The following is a 9,011-nucleotide window of genomic DNA, read 5'->3' on the forward strand; positions in this document are numbered from 1 at the left end:
TCCTGAATATTCACTGGGAGAACTGATGCTGAAGCTGAAGCTCCAATACTTTGGCCACCTGATGCAAACAGATGATTGGATGGCATCACCGACTCAATGGACATGAGTTTGAGTAAACTCTGGGAGCTGGTGACAGACACGGAGGCCTGGCTTGCTGCAGTCCTTGCGGTCACGGAGAGTAGGACACGACTGAGCGACTGAAGGACAACTGTGGCGTTAGTGATAAAGAACCTGTCTGCCAGTGCAGGTAGACCTAAGAGACACAGGGCCTGGAAGATCCCCTGGAGGAGGGCGTGGGTAACCCACTCTAGTCTTCTTGCCTGCAGAGTCCAAGGCAGGCTGCATTCCGTAGGGTCACACAGAGTCCGACACAGCTGAAGCAACTTAGCTCACGTGCACCTTTTTTTAACGTGTGCAGTCTATGCGTTTGAACACATACAATTGCCCATGATATCATCATAACCATCAAGGGGAGAGACACACAGCACCTCCCAGATTTCCCTGGTGTCCCTTTGTATTTGTTTTGTGATAATAACACTTGACATAAAATCCGCCTTCTAAACACATTTTGAAGTGCGCAACAATGTTCTGTTAACCACCAACACTGTAGTTAACGCAGCAGATTTACTTGTCTAGATTACTTGAAACTTTGTTCCCATTCAACGTATTTCCTTAAAACGTCCAACTGAGGGAAGATATGCCCAAATGAAAGAAATTAATCTCTTGAATAAGCAATAAAATATTGCAAATAATAAAACAATTACTCTAATTTTTAGCAAAAACTATGAAGATAATCACAATTGGCTTTGTAATCTTAAAAGTCTATAAAATGTGAAAAGATATTCAAAATTGAATATGTGGGTGTGAGTATGTGTGTGTGCACTCAATCTCATCCAACTGTTTGTGACCTCATGAATTATAGCCCACCAGGTTCCTCTGTCCATGGAATTTCCAAGGCAAGAATACTGGAATGGATGGCCATTCCCTCCTCCAAGGGATCTTCCTGACTCTGGGATTGATTTCACATCTCTTGCATTAGTACCTTTGCACCACCTGGAAAACCCTCAAAGTTGAACAGTAATCAAATAAATACAAATTACAGCAAAAAATAATGTATTGCTACACACAGAGTAGATGTGGAAAACTTAGGCCAACAGGAATGGAGTTACATATATGGAAGGAAACCAGTGTGCACTACAGGGAAAAGTTAGATTCCTAAAGACCTTCTTGAAATCAGTTCAGCAGCACTGAGTCAAGTCAAAAATGCTTATAATCTACAGAATGTTCACTGCTGCACATAATTCCTAAAGATATGCTCACATATTGATGGGAAAATACGCAAGGAAAGTGGAAGGGGCTTTACAAAGTTGCCAGGTATAGTTTTATAATAATACAAATAGTGAGACTAACGGAGAAATATTGAGTTGCAATCCAAAGTATACAACTTTAGCAATAATAGACAAAAGAATTTAAGACAAAATGCATTTACAGACATAAAGTATCAATACACAATAAAAGAGTAATAGAGTAGTTGGATAAATTGGCCATTTGACTTTAGGTGTGCATTTATTTTCTCTGTTTAGCTTTCTTCTGAAATACTCATATTTTTCTTACTCATTTTTAAGAGATTTTGTTTCCAGTATTTACGGGATACCAAAATATACTCCCAAATACACAAAAACATATGCTAAGAAAGGACATGCTGAGGAGGTCAGAGGAGGTAGAGTTCAGGCAGAGTCACGTGTGTACAAGCTGTGGCAGGAAGTAGGAAGACTGGCCACACACAGGGGCAGCAGAAGAGCATCAGGAGGTGAGGTCACGTGGGCACAGGGGTCAGGCTCAATTGGCCCTGCTTCAGAATGGATAAACAGCAAGGTCCACAGGGAACTGTATTCAATATCTTGTGACAGGTCATAATGGAAAGAATATTTTTATTAATTTTTAAATTAATTTATTTTAATTGGAGGCTGATTACTTTACAATATTGTAGTGGTTTTTGCCATATATTCACATGAATCAGCCATAGGTGTACATGTGTTCCCCATCCTGAACCGTCCTCCCCCCTCCCTCCCCATCCCATCTCTCAGGGTCATCCCAGTACACCAGCCCTGAGCACCTGTCTCATGAATCAAACCTGGGCTGGCAATCTATTTCACATATGATAATATACATGTTTCAATGCCATTCTCTCAAATCATCCCACCCTCTCCCTCTCCCACAGAGTCCAAAAGTCTATTCTTTACATCTGTGTCTCTTTTGCTGTCTTGCATATAGGGTCATCGTCACCATCTTTCTTATATATGTATTAATATACTGTATTGGTGTTTTTCTTTCTGACTTACTTCACTCTGTATAATATGCTCCAGTTTCATCCACCTCATTAGAACTGATTCAAATGTATTCTTGTTAATAGCTGAGTAATATTCCATTGCATATATGTACCACAGCTTTCCTATCTATTTGTCTGCTGATGGATATCTAGGTTGCTTCCATGTCCTGGCTATTGTAAACAGTGCTGTGATGAACATTGGGGTACATGTGTCTCTTTCAGTTCTGGTTTCCTTGGTATTGTATGCCCAGGAGTGGGATTGCTGGGTCGTATGGCTGTTCTTTTTCCAGTTTTTTAAGGAATCTCCACACAGTCCTCCATCGTGGCTATACTAGTTTACACTCCCACCAACAGTGTAAGAGGGCTCCCTTTTCCCCGCACCCTCTCCAGCATTTACTGCTTATAGACTTTTGGATCGCAGCCATTCTGACCTGCGTGAGATGGTACCTAATTGTGGTTTTGATTTGCATTTCTCTGATAATGAGTGATGCTGAGCATCTTTTCATGTGTTTGTTAGCCATCTGTATGTCTTCTTTGGAGAAATGTTTGTTTAGTTCTTTGACCCATTTATTGATTGGGTCGTTTAGTTTTCTGGTATTGAGCTACCTGAGCTGTGCTTCATCCAGCCCAGCATTTCTCATGATGTACTCTGGATAAAAGTTAAATAAGCAGGGTGACAATCCGTGGTGGATTCATGTCAATGTATGGCAAAACCAATACAGTATTGTAAAGTAAAATAAAGTAAAAATAAAAATTAAATAAAAACAAAGAAACACCTGGAGTAACAGGCAAATTTGGCCTTGGAGTACAGAATGAAGCAGGGCAAAGGCTAATAGAGTTTTGCCAAGAGAACGCACTGGTCATAGCAAATACCCTCTTCCAACAACACAAGAGAAGACTCTACACATGGACATCACCAGAGGGTCAACACCGAAATCAGATTGATTATATTCTTTGCAGCCAAAGATGGAGAAGCTCTATACAGTCAGCAAAAACAAGACTGGGAGCTGACTGTGGCTCAGATCATGAATTCTTTATTGCCAAATTCAGACTTAAATTAAGGAAAGTAGGGAAAATCACTAGACCATTCAGGTATGACCTAAATCAAATCCCACATGATTATACAGTGAAAATGAGAAACAGATTCAAGGATTAAATCTGATAAAGTGCCTGAAGAGCTATGGATGGAGGTTCGTGACATTGTACAGGAGACAGGGATCAAGACCATCGCCAAGAGGAAGAAATGCAAAAAGGCAAAATGGCTGTCTGGGGAGGCCTTACAAATAGCTGCGAAAAGAAGAGAAGTGAAAGGCAAAGGAGAAAAGGAAAGATATACCCATTTGAATGCAGAGTTCCAAAGAATAGCAAGGAGAGATAAGAAAGCCTTCCTCAGTGTTCAGTGCAAAGAAATAGAGGAAAACAATAGAATGGAAAAGACTAGAGATCTCTTCAAGAAAATTAGAGATATCAAGGGAAAAGAATATTTTAAAAATAATGTGTATATAGGTATAAAGGAGTCGCTTTGCTGTACAGCAGAGATTGGCACAGCATCGTAAGTCAACTATACTTCAATACATTTTTTCTTTAAAGAATAACCTCAAGATGATTGACCAGAGAAAACAGAGTTATTTCTAAGTGGTGAAGAGGGGAACACTTTAGGGAAAAGGGTCTTAAGCTTGGTTGTGAACAGTTTGAGATATGTATCCCTCATCCAAGTGGAGATGTGAGTTTGCTGTTGAATCTAGATTCTAATATAAACTTGAAATGCCATGTGTATATAGTACTTGGAGATGGTTCCTAATGCCATGAGGTTCTATGAGATCTCTGGGGAGGTAAATAGAGAATTATCAGGAGAAGAGTCCGAGCAGCGAGCCCCAGGTACCTCAACATTCAGAGATAGGGACACAAACAGAACCCAGCAAACCTGATCCTGTGAGACAGACCACACGATCTTGGTTAGGAAGAAAACCAAGTGAACACAAGTACAATGATTTAGTTAGGGTAATAAATTGAAAGACAGAAATATTATCTAACTCACGTTCAGTGTATTTCATGACATATAAAGGGCTATGTGAGTTTTTCTTCCTTTAATTCATTTACCTGCTCACAAAAAAATTGACTTTGCATTTTTTGTGTATGCTTTATTTGTCTCTATATGAGAAACCACCTGTTTTAGCAATAAGATAGAAAGTAAGTTCTCTTTAAAATTGCTTTATTATTCTTTATTTACTTATTTATTTATTATGATTATTGATTGCCGGAGTCCAGCCCCGGTGGATCCAGGGTGATTCGAAGGTGGGGGGACGGAGTCGGCGTCTTTGGAAAAATACATATTTAATCACAGATAGAGAGAGATTAGAAACGGATAGTGTAGTAGGAAGATTAGTGGAGAAAAAGAGGCTGAATAACTTGGGGAATTCAGCCAGGAAAACGGGAGCAAGAAAGAAGCGACATGGGGGAATCAGTCTTTCTGATCCGATTTCTTTATTTTGGGGTTTGCTTATATACCTTTTGTTACACATAGGGATGAATACAGAGTCGTGCGGGGGTCAGCAGTCCTGACCTTTGTCAAAATCAGGTGCTTCACATAAATGTATAAAAAAAAAGGTCTTAGGGATATTACATCATCTTCTGGCCATGAGTGAGACCTGCTGACATTTTATGATCCTTTCTTTCTGATAACCAAAAACTTATTTCTTCCAAGGGTGTTTTTTCTTAAACCAGGCACCATCCTCCAAATAAAGCTGCATTCCTATAGGGTGAGGGTGTAGTGAGTTACAATCAAGAAAGGAATTTATCTAACCCAAGGTTAACATGATTAGTCTTAAAGGTTAATACTTATTTTTCCTATATGTTTAAGGGTTAATACGTATTTCTTCCTATATGCTAGTTATATTCATTATAAGGGTAGGGAACATGGAGATTTAGCAGCAAACATCAGCCCAACAAATGAAAATCCTTTCACCAATGCTCCTCTTAAGATCTATTTAGTCTTAAGATAGTGATAAAGTTACATTCTTACATAGCAAGGACACAGTGATTTATAACAAAGTACAGTGATCTATTACAAAAGAGAAAATCCATTAACTCAAAAAGTCTAGTATTGCTAACATCAAAAACTACTATATTTCCTTTGCCATATTCCAAATACATTGATTAATATATTCCCAGGTGCCTAAGGATATGGAGGCCTGGTGGCAATCATTGACTCAATAAGAAGAAAAAGTCCTATGCTAATTAAGACTCTCAAAATACTCCAAAACTCTCTGTGCTGTTTATGGTTGAGAGGTAGTAAACAATCATGTGGCTAGTGGCAGCGGTAAGGATAATCCTGTCACACAAGCTAGTCTGTCAGCAGAGAGGTTTGACCTAAGACATCCTTGTCCCACCCAGAGCAAGGAATTAGCAGCAATTATTGACACAACAAATGAAGAGACCCTTCACCAATATAATTCCTAACCAACTATACTAATAATTTCTAACTCCCCAAAAGAATTTGCCTTTAGTAAGTCTAAAACGTCTCATGCCTCTCAGATTTGGAGGCTGTAAACAATCACATGTGGCCGGACAAACCTATACAGGTGGGCTAGATAACCTTCAGAGGAGTCCGTAAGCTGAAACACTCTTGTCACGCCCAAGAATTTTTATTGCCTTGGAGCTGCACCTTTACTCCTTCTCCGAGAGAAACGGTTATGGGGGAGAGCCCCCATAAAGTCAGAGGTGTAGGTGAGAGCATAAAACAGACTCTGGTTTTGGGGTTAGATGCTCGGGAACAGGGGGTTTCCTGAGGCTTGATCACGCCTTTGAGTATGCCAAGCCTCCTTCCTCATGACCTTTGCCATGGGTGGAATTCCTCACGCTGGCTCCCGGCAATTGATATATCTAGAAAAATAAAACTATTCATACCTTTGAATAATTGATTCCGTCTCTCAAAACCAACTCATATTAGAGAGAATAGAGGTACAATATCCATAAAGAAAACTGAGCACCAATGAACTGATGCTTTGAAATTGTGGTGCTGGAGAACACTCTCAAGAATCCCTTGGGTCATCTCAGTGCCAGAGGGATGGTACAGAGAGGGAGGAGGAAGGGGGGTTCAGGATGGGGAACACATGTATACCTGTGGCGGATTCATGTTGATGTATGGCAAAACCAATACAATATTGTAAAGTAATTAACCTCCAATTAAAAATAAATAAATTTATATTTTTTGAAAAAAGAATCCCTTGAACTGGCAAGGAGATCAAACCAGTCAATCCTAAAGGAAATTAATGCTGAATATTCATTGGAAGGATTGATGCTGAAGTTTCAGTACTTTGGCCACGTGATGGGAAGAGCCGACCCACTGGAAAAGACCCTGATGTTGGCAAAGACTGAAAGCAAAAGAAGAGGGTGGCAGAGAATGAGATGGTTTGATAGCATCACTGACACGATGGATATGAATTTGCGCAAGCTCGGGGAGATAGTAAAGGACAGGGAAGCTTGGTGTGCTGCAGGCCACGGGATCTCAAAGAGTCAGACAGGACTGAGCGACTAAACAGCAACAATAATTCTCACTTCAGCATTATGTCTCATAGTGTAAAACTGAAAAGAAAACATAAATGAAAAAAATTCAAAGGAATAGTAAAATAAATTTAGAAATCAACTCATTAGAAATTAAAGAAAATTGATTGTAAAATCTATGCTGTACAGGGAAAGCCACATTAATAGAAAATGTAAAAAGCCTGAAAATACAGAAAGCATGATCATGATGATTGTGTATGCATGGTCCCTCATTCATGCCGGCTGTTTGTGACCCTATGGACTGTAGCCCACCAGACTGCTCTGTCCATGGGCTTTTCCAGGCAAGAATATTGGAGTGGGTTGCCATTTCCTCCTTCAGGGGATCTTCCAAAATCAAGGATCCAATGAATCTTGTTTCCTGAGGCTCCTGCATTGTAAAAGCCCTCCTTTACATAAAAAACTGGGACAAGAGGCACAGAAAGAAGTTTAATGTTTTTAGCTCATGTGCTGAGAGTTTCTGTTACAGTGTTAGAGATGTCTGGGTTTTGCCTCTTCCTCCTGTAGTAATTTATCAACTTGTATCTCTACAGCTGAGATGCAAGTCCATGACTTTCAAATTCAAAGTACATTATTAGCTTAAAAAATTCTGTGCTTAAGAGCTGTGTTCAGTGACGATGTAGCATAACAATTGAGCCTGGGTCATATCTCACAAGAAAGGCTGCATAATTAAGTCATTGAATACAACCTGAAAATACTCTGTTCATAAATCAGTATAATGGTTGGACTGTGATGTTTCTATTCTACAGTCAGGAATACGCCCCAAAGAACATAATAGCTTATACATGGACAACACCTCCTAAGCAGTCATGTTCAGGCATAGCAATTAGGTACAGGAGAGGCTCCGTCTCCAAGGAGACAGCTTCCACTGCTGTTGTGTCCAAGCGCAGTGGAACGTTTGAGCAAAACCTCTGATATTTATATTTCCAATAAAAGATGTTAAATGCTAACATCTTTTTTAGCTACATAAAATGTGGAATTCGTGATTTACTTAGATCTAAGTAATTTGAAATATCAAAGTTCCAAGAATGAGAGAAGAGAATGAAACATAAGAATAAAGGGAGAAAAAGAACCAATTTCATACTTGGTGTTCGCAGAAGCCTTGACAGCCTCTAAGGTCTTAATTGACAGCATTTCTCCGTCTATAACTGAAAATGGCAATGCAAAGAAGTCCAAGTCAATTCAAGCAAAAATACAATGGAGTGCACGTAGAACTTGAAATCTATCTGAGGGAGACAACGCAATCATTCTTACTAAACCCACAGCTTATTTTCAAGTAAGCTCTGGCTTAGTGGATGGAGAGTTATTTTATGAAATAGGAGCTTGAATAAAAAACAGGAAAAAGTAGATAATGCATGCCCTAGAAGTGGGTTTGCCAGAATCAATTTTTTTCTAGATTGGAAAGTGATCCCCCGGGCCAGTTCCTCTAGAATGTGTAATGACTCTGCTTTCTTCCCTTTTCATGTGAGTGTCTAGGAATAGAAGATTAAAGTATTAACAAGTGGGAAAAAATCACAAAGTGATTCCAGGAAGACTTACATTAGATTCTTAAAATAGATTTAAAGATTTTCCTCCAAAGAGTACAAAAGTATTAGTCAAGTGTAGTGCATAGCATCTGAGGCTTAGTACCAAAGTATTTTAATATTAGGATTTGCTCCCCTGATCAAACTTTTACATCTGGTTAGAGTAACTGGGAGAAAAATGACTCTGGGAAATGTAATTAGAAAAGGAATCTTTGGAAGAATGACTAGTACAAACAAAACCAAGAAGGGTAGAAAACCAGGATCACCAAACAACAGAAATCCAGGTATCTTCAGGAGTCTTGAGAGTAGGAGTTTCATCATCATCATCATCATAAACAATAACAATAGTAATTGTAGCTCTGATCCGTTGGGGGAATACTATGTAACAGGCATCACCCTAAATGGCCTGCTTGAATGTCACTAAATTCTCACAGTGACCCTGTGAGATGTTAGTATTATCTCATTTTGAGGTGACAAAATTGAGACTAGAAGCTTCTTACCAAAATCCACAGCCTCTAAGTGGCAGGAAACCTCACTCAAGCATGATTGCTGTCACTCACAATGACTCATTCAATGGCACCAGGAGATTTGGCTGGCTC

Source organism: Ovis aries, chromosome 4 (genome assembly GCF_016772045.2).
Source record: "Ovis aries strain OAR_USU_Benz2616 breed Rambouillet chromosome 4, ARS-UI_Ramb_v3.0, whole genome shotgun sequence".
NCBI classification, from domain to species: Eukaryota; Metazoa; Chordata; class Mammalia; order Artiodactyla; family Bovidae; genus Ovis; species Ovis aries.